This window comes from Lissotriton vulgaris, chromosome 3_1 (assembly GCF_964263255.1).
Source record: "Lissotriton vulgaris chromosome 3_1, aLisVul1.2, whole genome shotgun sequence".
NCBI lineage: Eukaryota > Metazoa > Chordata > Amphibia > Caudata > Salamandridae > Lissotriton > Lissotriton vulgaris.
This window is the reverse complement of record NC_141689.1, coordinates 1,401,692,628-1,401,706,213: the sequence shown is the minus strand read 5'-3', so window position 1 is coordinate 1,401,706,213 and position 13,586 is coordinate 1,401,692,628. Positions and strand designations below refer to the sequence as shown.

Sequence of the window (13,586 nt, the reverse complement as noted above, 5' to 3'; positions counted from 1 at the left end):
CATTTGCAGAGTAGTGGGCAAAGGGGGTGGGCCTGCAATCAAGCTGTGTTGGACTTACTGGAGGTGACAGGAGGGTTCTTGGTCCCCAGTGACCCTCAGCATCTAAGGGGACTTCATTCCCCAACCACTTGTGTGCCAGGAGGCACGTTTGCAGAGTAGCAGAGAAAGGTGGTGTGGCCCCTGAAGAGCTCTCAGGAATTCCACTGTGTGGGACTACTGTAGGTAACAGGAGGGCTTGTTGACCCCCAAGGACACTTAGCAGCAACGGGAAATAAATCCCCCAACCAGTAGTGCACCAGGAGGTGTGTTTGCAGAGTGGTGGAGAAAGGGGATATGGCCTCTGACAACTCTCAGCAATCCCACTGTTTGGAACTTACTGGAGGTACAGGAGAGGTAGGTGTTCCCCAAGGACCCTCAGGAGCCAAGGGGACGTCATCCCCGAGCTAGTAGTGTGCTAGAAGGCATGTTTGCAGGGTGGTGGAGAAAGGGGGTGTGGCCTTCAAAGACCTCTCAGCAATACCACTGAGTGGGACTTACTGGAGGTAACAGGAGGGGTAGTTGGCCCTCAATGACCCTCAGCATCCCCCAAGAGGACTTCCCACCCCAACTAGTAGTGCGCCAGGAGGGACATTTGTGGACTGTGGGAAAAGGGGGTGATGTGACTGGTGCCTTGACAGGCCATCTCTTTATAAAAAAAATGTATGTATTTGGGAAGGGGGCCATGTGGTCGCCCTTCCCTGGGCCAATTTCAGCTGTGGGGACCCTAGGACAAGGCCTTTAAAAAAAAGATTTATAAAAATTAAAGGGAGGGGGGCTTCCCGGGCTGATTTCAGCCCTGAGGACCCCATCCCCCAAGGCCAAGCTTCCTTATTAAAAGTAAAAAACATATATAAGGGGAAGGGGCAGCTTTGCATGCTGATTTTGGTCCTGGGTCACATTCCCTTGGGGCCTGTCCTCTCTTGTTGGTGCCCTGGCCCTACCCGGGGCACTCACCCATAACTGTTTAAGACCACAGGGAAGCCTAAAGGCCCCCAGAGTTCCTGACTGATCCCTGCCTCCAATGTGAGCCGGCATTGCTTATACAGAGATGAAGCTGATGAACATGCAAATTCTTCTCTGTGAAAGCAATTCTTTTCTGCTTCCAGCAAGTGAGAGAATTTTTAATACTCTCGTTTGCTGGAAGTGGAGCATGTGCTATGGCTTATCGGTAGTGGTAAAGCTCCAGCGAAGCCATAGCAAACAGCTATGTCTGGGGATGGGCACCTCAGGACATAGCAGGAGCTGGCCCAGGGGGTGGCGAACCCGAGGGCCATCTATGCTGCAGGAGAGGGGCTGCATGGCTCCCATCAATTTTTTTGTTTTTGGCCTGCCCCAGGGAAGGGCAGTCCCTGGGGCCGTAAATGTTGCAGGAGGTGGTCTCTGTGGCCCACTTCCTCTTTTTAAAGTTATGCCCCATTGAGGCAGTGGTCCCCAGGACACAGGGGTCCAACAGGACCTGTCATGGCTTTTAATTTAGCTTAGGGAGGTGGCGGTCCCTTGGGCACAAAGGGTCTGAGAGGTCCCACCATTTCTGTACATGTAGCCCTGGGGAGGTGGGTCGTTCCCAGGGCTGGTGTGGTCTGTGCAGCCCCTCCATTTGTTTGTCTAAAGTCAAAGGGAGGTGGCGGTCCCTGGGGCTGCGGGGGGTCCATGGATCGCTTCAACATTATTTATTAATACCCTATTTTCACATGTGGATGGAGTTACAACCCCAATTTAGTACTTAGCGTGCCCCCATGTAATGTCAAGTGGGAGGTGCAAAGTTCATCAAAAAAATCAAATAGTGCCCACCATTTTATGAAGTGGGAGATGGTCCCAGGGATGGACAAACACATAAAAAAACAACAGAAGGAGTCAGCGAAGGAGCAGCCTGAACCCTTGGGTGTGTTATAGTGATCTGTTGGAGATCTGTTTTGAGTTTGTCAAAATTGCTATTTTTATTTTTTACCTGTGTGAGGAGTTGTGAATCCATCTCGGTGCTCATCATGGCCCTCCTCGTGTAACATTACAGTGGAGTTGTGATCCTCGAAAAAACAAATAAAAATAAATACATTAACTCATTCTACCACTCACAAACCCACTGAGAGACTCCCACACACACACACATGCAAGCTCATTCAGAGACTCACAGACCCTCTCACACACTGATGCACCCACTCGCAGGCCCACTCATATACTCAACCACCCACTCACTGATCCACTCGGATACTCATTCTTCCATCCACACACCTTCTCAGAGACTCATATAACCACTCAGAGAACCACTCAGAAACTCAAGCACCCACCCAGAGACCCACTCAGACACTCATGCACCCAGTCACTCACCCACTCAGAGGCTCACATATCCATTTTCACAGACCCACTCAGAGACTCACACAGCCAGTCTCAAACCTACTCAGACATGCATGCACCCAGTCACTGACACACTAAGACAGTTATGCACGTACTCATAGACCCATTCAGAGACTCACTGACCTACTCATAGATCTACTCAGGCACATATGCACTCACTCTCAGACCCTCTCAGACCCACTCAGAGACTTATGGCCACACTCTCAAACCCACTCTGACAGCCATGCAACGACTCACACATCTTTTCAGACACGTATGCACTGTCTCACAGACTCAGACATGCATGGTCTTACCCACAGACCTATTCATACACTGGTGGGGTCACTCTGATACACTTAGATCCTCTTGCATTCACTAACATATTGACTCAGGAACTGACATATATACTCTCAGACCTACTCAGTCTCATGCATCGACTTATTCACACACATAGACACTTGCATAAGTACTCAGACAGTGTTTGTAATATGTACAGAATGAAAATAATACTTACAAATCTTAAATGTGTTGTTGTGCAAGGAATTTGTGCATTTGCTTTGTGGAGCCGCGACAAAGTCAGGAGTCCAGAAAATATTTTTTTTATATAAAAGTTTTAAAATGAATATTACTTCGTTTTGGGCAATAGGGTGGCTCTGAAGAGAGCCTTTGTGTTCATAGTGAGTATGTGTGATCTACAAATAAGACCGGATGCAGAGTTTTAGGTTGATAAGAAACACCCTGTTGCCTTCATCTGTAAAGTGAACTCCTTCACTTCTATAAATTCCATGCATGTTAAAACGCAGGATGTTGTTGTAGATAGAGCCCATGTTTTCGTCTCTGAGGAATGCAGAAACAGATTTATTAATATTTAACAAACACTACATAGATGACAATGGGAGTTAAATTGTTAGAACATACAGAATTAAAGAAATTTAAGTAGACATATGTCAGGTTGGCATGCTCATTGAAACAAAAGACACTATGTCATCCAAATAGTGTCACATGTAGGGACAGGCAATACACATACATTTCAAAAAGCTGTTCAGAGCTCCATCACAAGAGAAAAGTATAAAGGTCCATATTTTCTGTGGGTCCTTTCAGTTGTGTTCAACAGTACAGTTTAATAGAAGCCAGTAGAAAATTCCATTTCTATATTTCCAAAATCCAACTTGAACAACAGCCGGCATGTGTTTTGTCGTGAAACGACTTTTTCAAGGCTTGGTGGTATTGTTCACAGCAAAGTGTAGCAGTATATTTCTCTATAGCGGAAAACAAGCTCAGTCCAGCAGGCCAAAATATGTACAGATCTCAGTTCGATAACCAATGTCTTTAATCCATGTGGAAATGTAAAAACATGGAGCCAGGACCTTGATAAGTCCCTAGCCCTCGATTCAACGAGTAGAGGAAAATCCGACACATCCGTCCCAAAGCATAAATGAGCTCCATGTTTTTACAATTCCCCATGGATTAAAGACATTGGTTATTGAACTGAGATCTGTACATATTTTAGCCTACTGGACTGAGCTTGTTTTCCGCTATAGAGGAATATACCGCTACACTATGCTGTGAACAATTCCTCAACAACTGTTGCTCCAAGCCTTGAAAAAGTTGTTTTTACGACGAAACACGTGTCAGCTGTTGGATTTTGGAAATAAAGAATATGGAACTTTCCATTGGTTTCTATTAACTTATTAAGCTATACTGTTGAACACAACTGAAAGGAGCCACAGAAAATACGGACCTTGAAAATTTATTAACATGTATCCTGGCTTTGTCAATCTGAGGACAGAATTGATTTGACCACTTCCATTTCTGCCTTTGGCATATATTGGCGTAAACTAAGACAGTTTGAAGCAAAAGTGCCATTAATTGGCCAAAGCTCTCCTTCATTGCAATTTCTTAACCAAACCCAGTATGTGTGCTTAGGTCATTGCCATCACAGTGCACTATTAAGATGTCTGGATGTTGGCAATTTGCAATACTCTCTACCAAAGGCCATAATTAGTGACGCTTTAAACCTCTCTGATCAATCCATGTAATGTCCACATTAGAAAACCCAAGTCCCTGTCTATGCCACTCTTTCTTACTCACTCTTTCGCCCAGAAAACATAGCTGTGACCTAGAATCCACAGTCTAACCATTTTGACGGAGAGAGTAGCAGCATACACAAGAAGGCTGCAGCTGAATGTGACAGTTTGTAGAATGAAAGTCAGTTAGAATGGAGCAGTGCAGTTGGTCTCAGAAAATGACGTATTAGATTGGGTGGGTTAAATCATATGATAATTAAAAATAGGTTGTGATTTAATTACTAATTTGAGTACATCTGTGATTGGATGCATTTAAATGTTCTAAAAGTTACACTATTATGGATAAGCTTACATTGACAAGCGCTCAACCACACCTGCTGCAGTGCAATTGGAAGCTGGCATGCTTTGGTTGGAAAGTGTGTGAGCCTTTGACGTACTGTTGAAGTAGAGTATTTGAAAACAGGTTGCAATGGGAACTGGGGCAAACTTGTGTGTTGGGGAGGGTCCCATATAGGTTGTGCTTTGACTTTTGATACTGCAGTAGTTTAGAGCTACTATAGGCTTAAACAAATAAATCTTCTGATTCACTGCTCTCATTACATCTAATATGTAAAAAAACATATACTATTATTATTATTATAAATGCTGTAAAGGACTCTTATTTGGAGTAACAACTCCATTGGGGAGTTACAAGGGGGCCATGCTGTATGCTGCAACGGATTGCGACTCCATCCACAGGCACTATCAGATTCGGATTCTTATCAGTATACTAATAAAGGATTAAAAATATTACCAATGAAAATTAGGATAAGAAGAGGAAAAAATAAAAGGACCATTCTGATTCATTAACCATATCAGTATCATTGCAAAATGCGAGTGAACACATGCCATTACTGATTCATTCTTACAGAGATTGGTACTAACTATTTTTTGTGAGAAGACATTTTAATTGAAAGAGTGGTAATAGTTGCGCATCACCAAACCAAATTCCAAATTAACAGGTATGTTAATAATAATGACATTAATTATCTATATATCTATATATCTATATATACAGAGAGAGAGAGTGTTAGAAGTGATAGTTTAATGTGCTAAATTTAAGCAATTATATATATAATGTATGAGATACATGTAAAGGATTTAAAATGTTTTTATAGGTGAAGTGTAGTAGATATGAAACTAGTCAACTATTTGAATAGTAATTGCTTTATATATGTAAAGAATATCATAGATAGGTATTTGGATAATGAAACAGTCAGCAGGATATACCAACAAACGTATTTACATATAGAAAGATACCCCCTCAGAGGGACATGCTCTTCTATCACAAAGAACTCACCCCTAAAGTAGGCTGTAGGTAGGTAACAGGACACGCTCCTATGTGGTTAAAAGGTAACACATCTAGTTTGAAGCTTCAGTAAGCTATATGCACATTAGCAGACCATATGCTGACTTATACTTTCAAGGATACAGATTGACTTGAAAAGTATGTGAGCACATACAAAGGGGGAGCTACTAATATATATGTCTCAGGCCTGGTATACTTGAGAATGCGCATGCAGTTCTTCTTTTAGGCGGACTTTCCATTTTAAACTCCTTCACAAGCATCAACCTGCTCTTCTCTAACATATACCTCACCCCTAAGAAAGGCTATACCTGGGTCATAGGGGATGCTGCCTTGTACTTAAAAGCTAATATATGTAGTTAAGAGTTTCAGAGAGCTATGTGCCCACTCACAGAGCCATATGTAGACATACTTTTAGGGTTCCCGATGGAGTTCCATCTCATGTAAGCACATACAAAAGAGGAGAGCTGCCAATACATCCTCTCATATAGTGTTACAAGCAGCTAAACGTTAGCTCAGATACACAAACAGTTCTTTTATATATCTAGCACTAATGGAGGCAGTGAGACACTCACTTAAGTAACCCATTTGTGACTGACACACCCTAGAGACAATCCTTGCCAGTCCTTACATATGGTTGTTTGACAGAGACATGCATGGTTAAACCACGTTGCCTCTACGATGTGCCCCAAACAACAAATGCATCTGAACAACACATTCATTTATCACGCAGGTCTTTACCATGCATGACTTTACCACACAATTTCCTGGTAAAGGCATGACTGGTAAAGTAATGCGTGGTAAATATCACACTCCAACCCCCCGAGCCCTAAACACTACCCTGAACCCCCTGAGTCCTAAAAACTGATCTACCCCGAGCCTCAAACATTACCCATCTCCCCTCTGTCCTCTAAACACTATCCCGAATGCTGAGTCCTAAACACTACCCGACCCCCCTCAGAGCTCTAAACACTACTCTGACCCCCCTGAGCCCCAAACACTACCCCGCCCGGAGCCCTAAACACTACCCTGAGCCCTAACACTCCCCTAACCCCCCCTAAACCCTAAACACAACCCTGGCCCCCAGAGCCCTAAAAACTACCCTGACCCCAGAGCAAAAACAACCCCAGCCGCCTCACCCTAAACAATACCCAACCCCTAAACATTACCCAGACCCCCCTCCTGAGCCCTGAAAATTATCCGATCCCCCTGAGCCTTAAAAACTACCCCAACTCCCCCAGAGCCCAAAAAATGACCTGACCCCAGCCCTAAAATGGACCCCAACGCTTAAAACTTACATCCCACCACCCAAAACCCAGCCCCATCCCACCTTACTCCACAACGTCCTTTCCTGATCCTTCCTGTTTCTGGGACCGCCCATCCCAGAATCTAGACTGTGCACTGCCTTAACCATGCATAAGTGGTTAAGGCATGCCTGATTAAGCTTGCGGAGAAACGGCACACATGACTCTGCTAGCATTGGAAAGGCAGTTTCCCCATCATTCAGATATCTTGTGAAAAACTGACACTACAAAGTGAACCATCCAGACAAGTAGCCTTATAACTGTCTCTCAGGCCTGGTATAGTTCAGTCTATGCATCCATTTCTACTGGTAGGCTGACTGGCCATTTAAAACACCTTTACAAGTGTTAACTGGTCCTCCAGCACATATAACTCACTCCTAAGGTAGACTGTAGCTAGGCCATAGTGTACACCGCTATCTGCTTTAAAGCTAACACATGTATTTAGAAGGTCCAGTGAGCTATGTGCCCACTTATAGACCGATATATAGAGTTACACTTCCGCTATTCCAGATTGAATTCAAACTTGTGTAAGCACATGCAAAAGAGGAGAGATGTTAATACATCTTCTTAATCAGTGTTATAAGCATCTAAACTGTTGCTTAGATGCACAAAAACAACTCTTTTGTATCTAACACTTGTGAAGGCAGTAAGACACTCACTTAAATAACTCATTCATGACTGACACACCCAACAGACAATCCATGCCAACCCTTATATATAGATTTGCAGAGCCATACAATCACAAAAGGGCTAGCAATACACTAACACACTTTTTCTACATATATAAAGAGTCCTCCACATAGGGACTGAGACACTCATTCAGATATTTAGTTAAGAACTGACATTATCTAGTGAACCATCCATAGAAGTAGCCTTTTAAATCTCTCTGAGGCCTGGTGCAGTTCAGACTACGCATGCACTTCTACTGGATCTATGACGTTACAACGCGTTATTTTACAACGCAGACCGTTACAATGCAGTTTTTACAACGCAGGTACCATTACAATGCATGCCATTACAACGCATGTCATTGCATAGCAGATACTATTACAACGCATGCCATTACATCGTAAGTATAGGTAAGTATATCTTTTTAAAAAAAATGTAATAAAGTTAATTTAATTAATTTAAATTAATAAATATAATTTAAAAATTTTAAATACATTCATTAATTTAATTTAATTTAATTATAGTAATTTAATTAATATTGAAATTGTAATCAATTTAATATATTTAATATAATATAATCAATGAAATATAATAAATTTATAAATAGTAAATAATATAATGTAATTTATTACAATAAAAATAATTTAAATAAAATTAAAATAATACTTAATATAATTTAATTTAATATAATTAAAGAAATTTAATTAATTTAAAAATTGTAAATAATATTATTTAATTATAATAAATAAAATAAATAAAAAAAGTAATTAATTTAATTTAATTTAAGTAATGTAATTCAATTAATTTTTTAATTGTAAATATTGTAATTAATTTAATTAAATTAAATTAATTTAATTAATTTAATTTATTTTAAGTCGTAATACCCCTGTACCCCAAAAACCAAACCTAGCCCTAAAACCTAAAAATACCCCTGTACCCCAAAAACCAAACCCAGCCCTAAAACCTAAAAATACCCCTGTACCCCAAAAACCAAACCCAGCCCTAAAACCTAAATATTCCCCTGTACCCCAAAAACCAAACCTAGCCCTAAAACCTAAAAATACCCCTGTACCCCAAAAACCAAACCCAGCCCTAAAACCTAAAAATACCCCTGTACCCCAAAAACCAAACCTAGCCCTAAAACCTAAAAATACCCCTGTACCCCAAAAACCAAACCCAGCCCTAAAACCTAAAAATACCCCTGTACCCCAAAAACCAAACCTAGCCCTAAAACCTAAAAATACCCCTGTACCCCAACCTAAAAATACCCCTGTACCCCAAAAACCAAACCCAGCCCTAAAACCTAAAAATACCCCTGTACCCCAAAAACCAAACCCAGCCCTAAAACTTAAAAATACCCCTGTAGCCCAAAAACCAAACCCAGCCCTAAAACCTAAAAATACCCCTGTACCCCAAAAACCAAACACAGCCCTAAAACCTAAAAATACCCCTGTACCCCAAAAACCAAACCCAGCCCTAAAACCTAAAAATACCCCAAAATTAATTAAATTAATATATTAATATTATATTTTATTTTTAATATTAATTAAATTAGTAAAATAATGTAAAATAAAATTAAATAAAAATAATATACTTACCTATACTTACGATGTAATGGCATGCGTTGTAATAGTATCTGCTATGTAATGACATGCGTTGTAATGGCATGCATTGTAATGGTATTTGCGTTGTAAAAGTTGCGATGGAATGGTAGTGCGTTGTAAAAGTTATGTTGTAACGGTGCAATACCACTTCTACTGCTAGGCAGATTTTCCATGTAAAACTCCTTCATAAACACATGTATTTAGAAGTTCCAGCAAGCTATCTGCACACTTATAGGCCCCTATGCTGAGTTATACTTTCAGTGTTGCACATTGAGTTGAATTTGATGTTAGTACATTCAAAAAGTGGAGGGCTGCTAATACATCCTCTCAGACAGTGTTACAAGCATCTAAACATTCACTAGATGCAAATACATAACATTTATGTATCTATCACTAATGGAGGCAAAGATACACTCACTTAAATAACCCATTCATGAATAACACACCCTACAGACAATTCCTGCCAACCCTTACATATAGATTGTCAGAGCTATAAAGTCACTAACAGAGCTAGCAATGTATTAAGAAACAGTCTAACATATAGAAAGACCCCCCCCCCACATATAGACTGAGACACCTATTGAGATATCTAGTAAAGACCCACCCGGAGAAGGAGTTCTCTAAACAGCCCTCAGGTCTGGTACAGTTCAGACTGTGCATTCACTTCTACTGGTAGGTCGACGTGTTATTTAAAACTCTGTTACAAGTGTTAAGCTGTTCTTCCAACACATATAACTCACTTCTAAGGTAGGCTCTAGCTAGGCCACGCTCCTATGTGCTTTAAACCTAACACATGAAATTAGAAGTTCTAGAGAGCTCATGACTGACATACTCACCAGACAGTCCATGCCAACCATTACATTTAGATATCCAGAGACATACAGTCACAGAGCTGGAAATATACTAAACATCACTTCAGACTATGTTAAAAGCATCTAATTGACTCACATCTCCAGGTACACATTGATATATATAGTTATTCATGTAGTCTCAAATGTGTACTACAACTAAAATATCTATCACCAGAAAGATATAGCCGTCACACCTGCACAGATGAACTTCTACATTGATTTGCAGACACACAGAGCTGTTATGTAAGTAGATCTAATAGAGATAGTTGCAGACAGAGTTACATACCCTAATGATCTGTAAAACACCATATATCCAATTTATGCAGCTTCTTCAATGCACATTTATATAGGTATAGAGTGAGCAAGGGAACTACTAATATACAATATAGTCCCTTATTGTTTATGTACACGTCTATGTTCAAATTTAGTAGTAGAGTCACTTACAACTTATAACCGTTTGTATGTATATAACTCACGATTTATGTAGGCTATAGCTAACCTATAGGAGAGGGTACTGTGTACTTGTAAGTAATACATATAATTTCATGGTGAATGTAATTATGAGTTTTTTATCTCTATAATGGTATGAAATAGTAAGATAATCAGATATGTACAATTTTAAATCTTTAAAGTATATAATCTAAATGTGTACTCAATTTTATTTGCCGATATCTACTTGGGTTCAAAGAGAAGATTTAAGATTTCAAAAACGGAAGAGAGAAAAGGAACACAAAATAAACAGTACTGTTTGGAAAAAAGTCAGAATATAAAAGGATATGGTGGACAGAATATACTCCAGGAAAAAGAATCAGCTTGTAACAGAACTAAGCAGCTTTTTAGAACTCTAGTTTAAAAAATGAAAAAGAGTTAAAAAAAAGAAACCTTTACTAACAACTCAGATACAAAAAGGAAAACGATATGTTGAAAGTGGAACCGTTATAAAAAAGTCATCTTACAGCAAGGCAAAAACAGTACAAAGAGATAAGAGGGAGAATGTTTAGAATTAGGGTAATACAAAATTGGTAAGACTATAAAGCTGTACAAGATATCAGCAGCTTATAGGCAGAAACAACACATAGAAACTACAGTAGATAAAGCATTTGCTTTGAAGTGAAAACTATATATATTAATACAAAACAGAATAAAAACACTGGAAAAAAGCGTTGAGCATGACGAGAAAAAGCCAGAAAAACAATTATAAATAAAAGCAACTCTTGTAAAATATTTAGAGGAGAATAGAAGCACACATCTAGTACTGAACCTTTTTTTAATGAAGAAAGCTACTTCCAAAAGAAAACATTAGTGCATGCAGTTGAAACAACTGATCGATGTTATGAGGGAAGGGTGGTATTCCTAATGCAAAAGAGGAGTTAGCTCTTAGAAATGTTGAGGAAGTAATAGCTAAAGACAATACCGAAAAGATGTAGAGAGGCTCCTGTGTACAAATGGAACTGTAGTAGTATTTGCAGTGTTCAACAGGAATCAATTGACATATTGAGAAGTATCCTACGTATCTTTCCATGCAAAACTGTGAAACAGAAGATAAGGATTTTGCAAGGATTGGATCCATGTAAAGTTAGAATAAATGCAAATTTCCTAGGACATTCATTAGCATGCCTATCAAAGAAAGTGGGCAAAAGCACCTTTCATCACTTCAAATTATTAGCTGTTCATCGCTCTATAATGAGAAAGTTTACCACTCTATAATGTGAAAACTCCAGCCCTTTTTACTTGGGAGAAATGAAAAGAATTCTTTTGCATGATATAGTAGCAGAGGTAGAAAAAGTTTGTGATGATGTTCAATTTTGTTTCTTTGGTCCTAAAAAGGGGAGTGAGAAAAATGAGAAACTGTGATCTGCAGATGTAGCAGAACATAAGACAGGCATTAATATTGACAAGGTTGTAGAAGAAATTGCAAAATTTAAGTCATTTTCATCTGAAAAACCAAACTATGTTTGTATTTGTTGAAGAGGCACTCACTACAAAACTCAAACAATAAATGTTGATTTGTATTTAAATAGTGAAAAACAGAACTATGATAAGTGGCAACAGTTTGCAGTTTATTTGGAGCAGTTTCACTTGTCCACTCGGCAATGTATATGTAAGTACTGTTACAAATGTTTGAAGGAAGAAAATGGCAGCTAGAGCAGTACTTAACAAGTTAGAGTTGCTATGTATTCCTCAAGAACTCCAGAAATACATATTTATGAGTCTATTCTAATCCAATGTGAACACTCATTCCAGGTCATAGTTCATATAGAGCCAAAGACAGGGAAGCTGCCAACAACTGTCCTATAAAAAGGACTTAAAGGATGAGTTGTATACTTAACATTAGATTTAAACAGAATATTAAAACTTTTGGTGTAGACAATGAAGAACCACTTGTCGTTCTAGTAAATGGTGTGCCTACAAAGAATAAATAAATCTGGCAAGCGTTAGTAGATATTAGTAAAGTTAAAAATTCAACATTATACGTGGTACAAAATAATGTTTGATAGAAAAATATTAATGTTGTTGAACATACGACATACATACAGGATGAAGAATTGCCATCAATTGGACAAATTGAAAAAGTGGATCGATCCAGAGCAGAGGAGATTGATGCGCACTATAGCATCCATCCACAAAATTCACAAATTGAAATCGGTGATTCTATTGAATTATTTCAAATTAAGCAAGCAAAAGGAGCTCCCATGAGTGTATGGGAGAAGAATTTAGATGCTTGCTGTTTTCCTGAACTCTTCCCCAATGGAGAAGGTGGATGATTTGATAACTGCCATGTACAGATACCACAATGTGAATGCCGGTCAACAAGATTATACTCAGAAGAGTCAAGGTTTCAACAGTGTATTCCCAATATATTCAATATTCTGTTTGAGAGGGATTTATCTAGACTTTTATATGCTGTTAACCATATATTAAAGATAGGACTTTATCCACAAAATCGCTCTGCAAGAGAATTCACTGACAAAGTTCATGGAAGACATGAAAATTTGGAATATAACTTAATTAATTTGATGGCGTGCCACAATGGCATAAGCAAGTTATGGTTTCATCCTCACAGTGAACTCAAATACATGTGGGGAAACCTAGGACCACCTACTTGGTTTCTAACACTTAGTTGTGCTGATTATGCATGGAATGACCTGCTTGAATATTTGTTTGTAGAAAATTCAAAAATAAATAATATTGAAGTAAAGACAGCTGGTGAACTTTATTCCTTGGATCGCACCATTGTTTGCAGGTATTTTAACCACAGATTTGAAGCTGTGATGTCTTTCATCTGCAACAAAAGAAACCCTCCTCTTGGAGAGGTAACATTTCTTTTGGCAAAAAGTGTACCAAGCCAGAGGTGCTCCACATATACACATGCTATTATGGATAAAGGATGCATCAACATTTTGAACAGATAGTGA

The 13,586-nt window shown here is 39.2% G+C and overlaps 1 pseudogene; it reads left to right on the top strand.

The window, feature by feature from the left end:
- Window positions 1-333: 333 nt before the first annotated feature.
- The window catches only part of LOC147727969 (E3 SUMO-protein ligase KIAA1586-like), a 54,306-nt pseudogene continuing 41,053 nt past the window's right edge, over window positions 334-13,586 (top strand).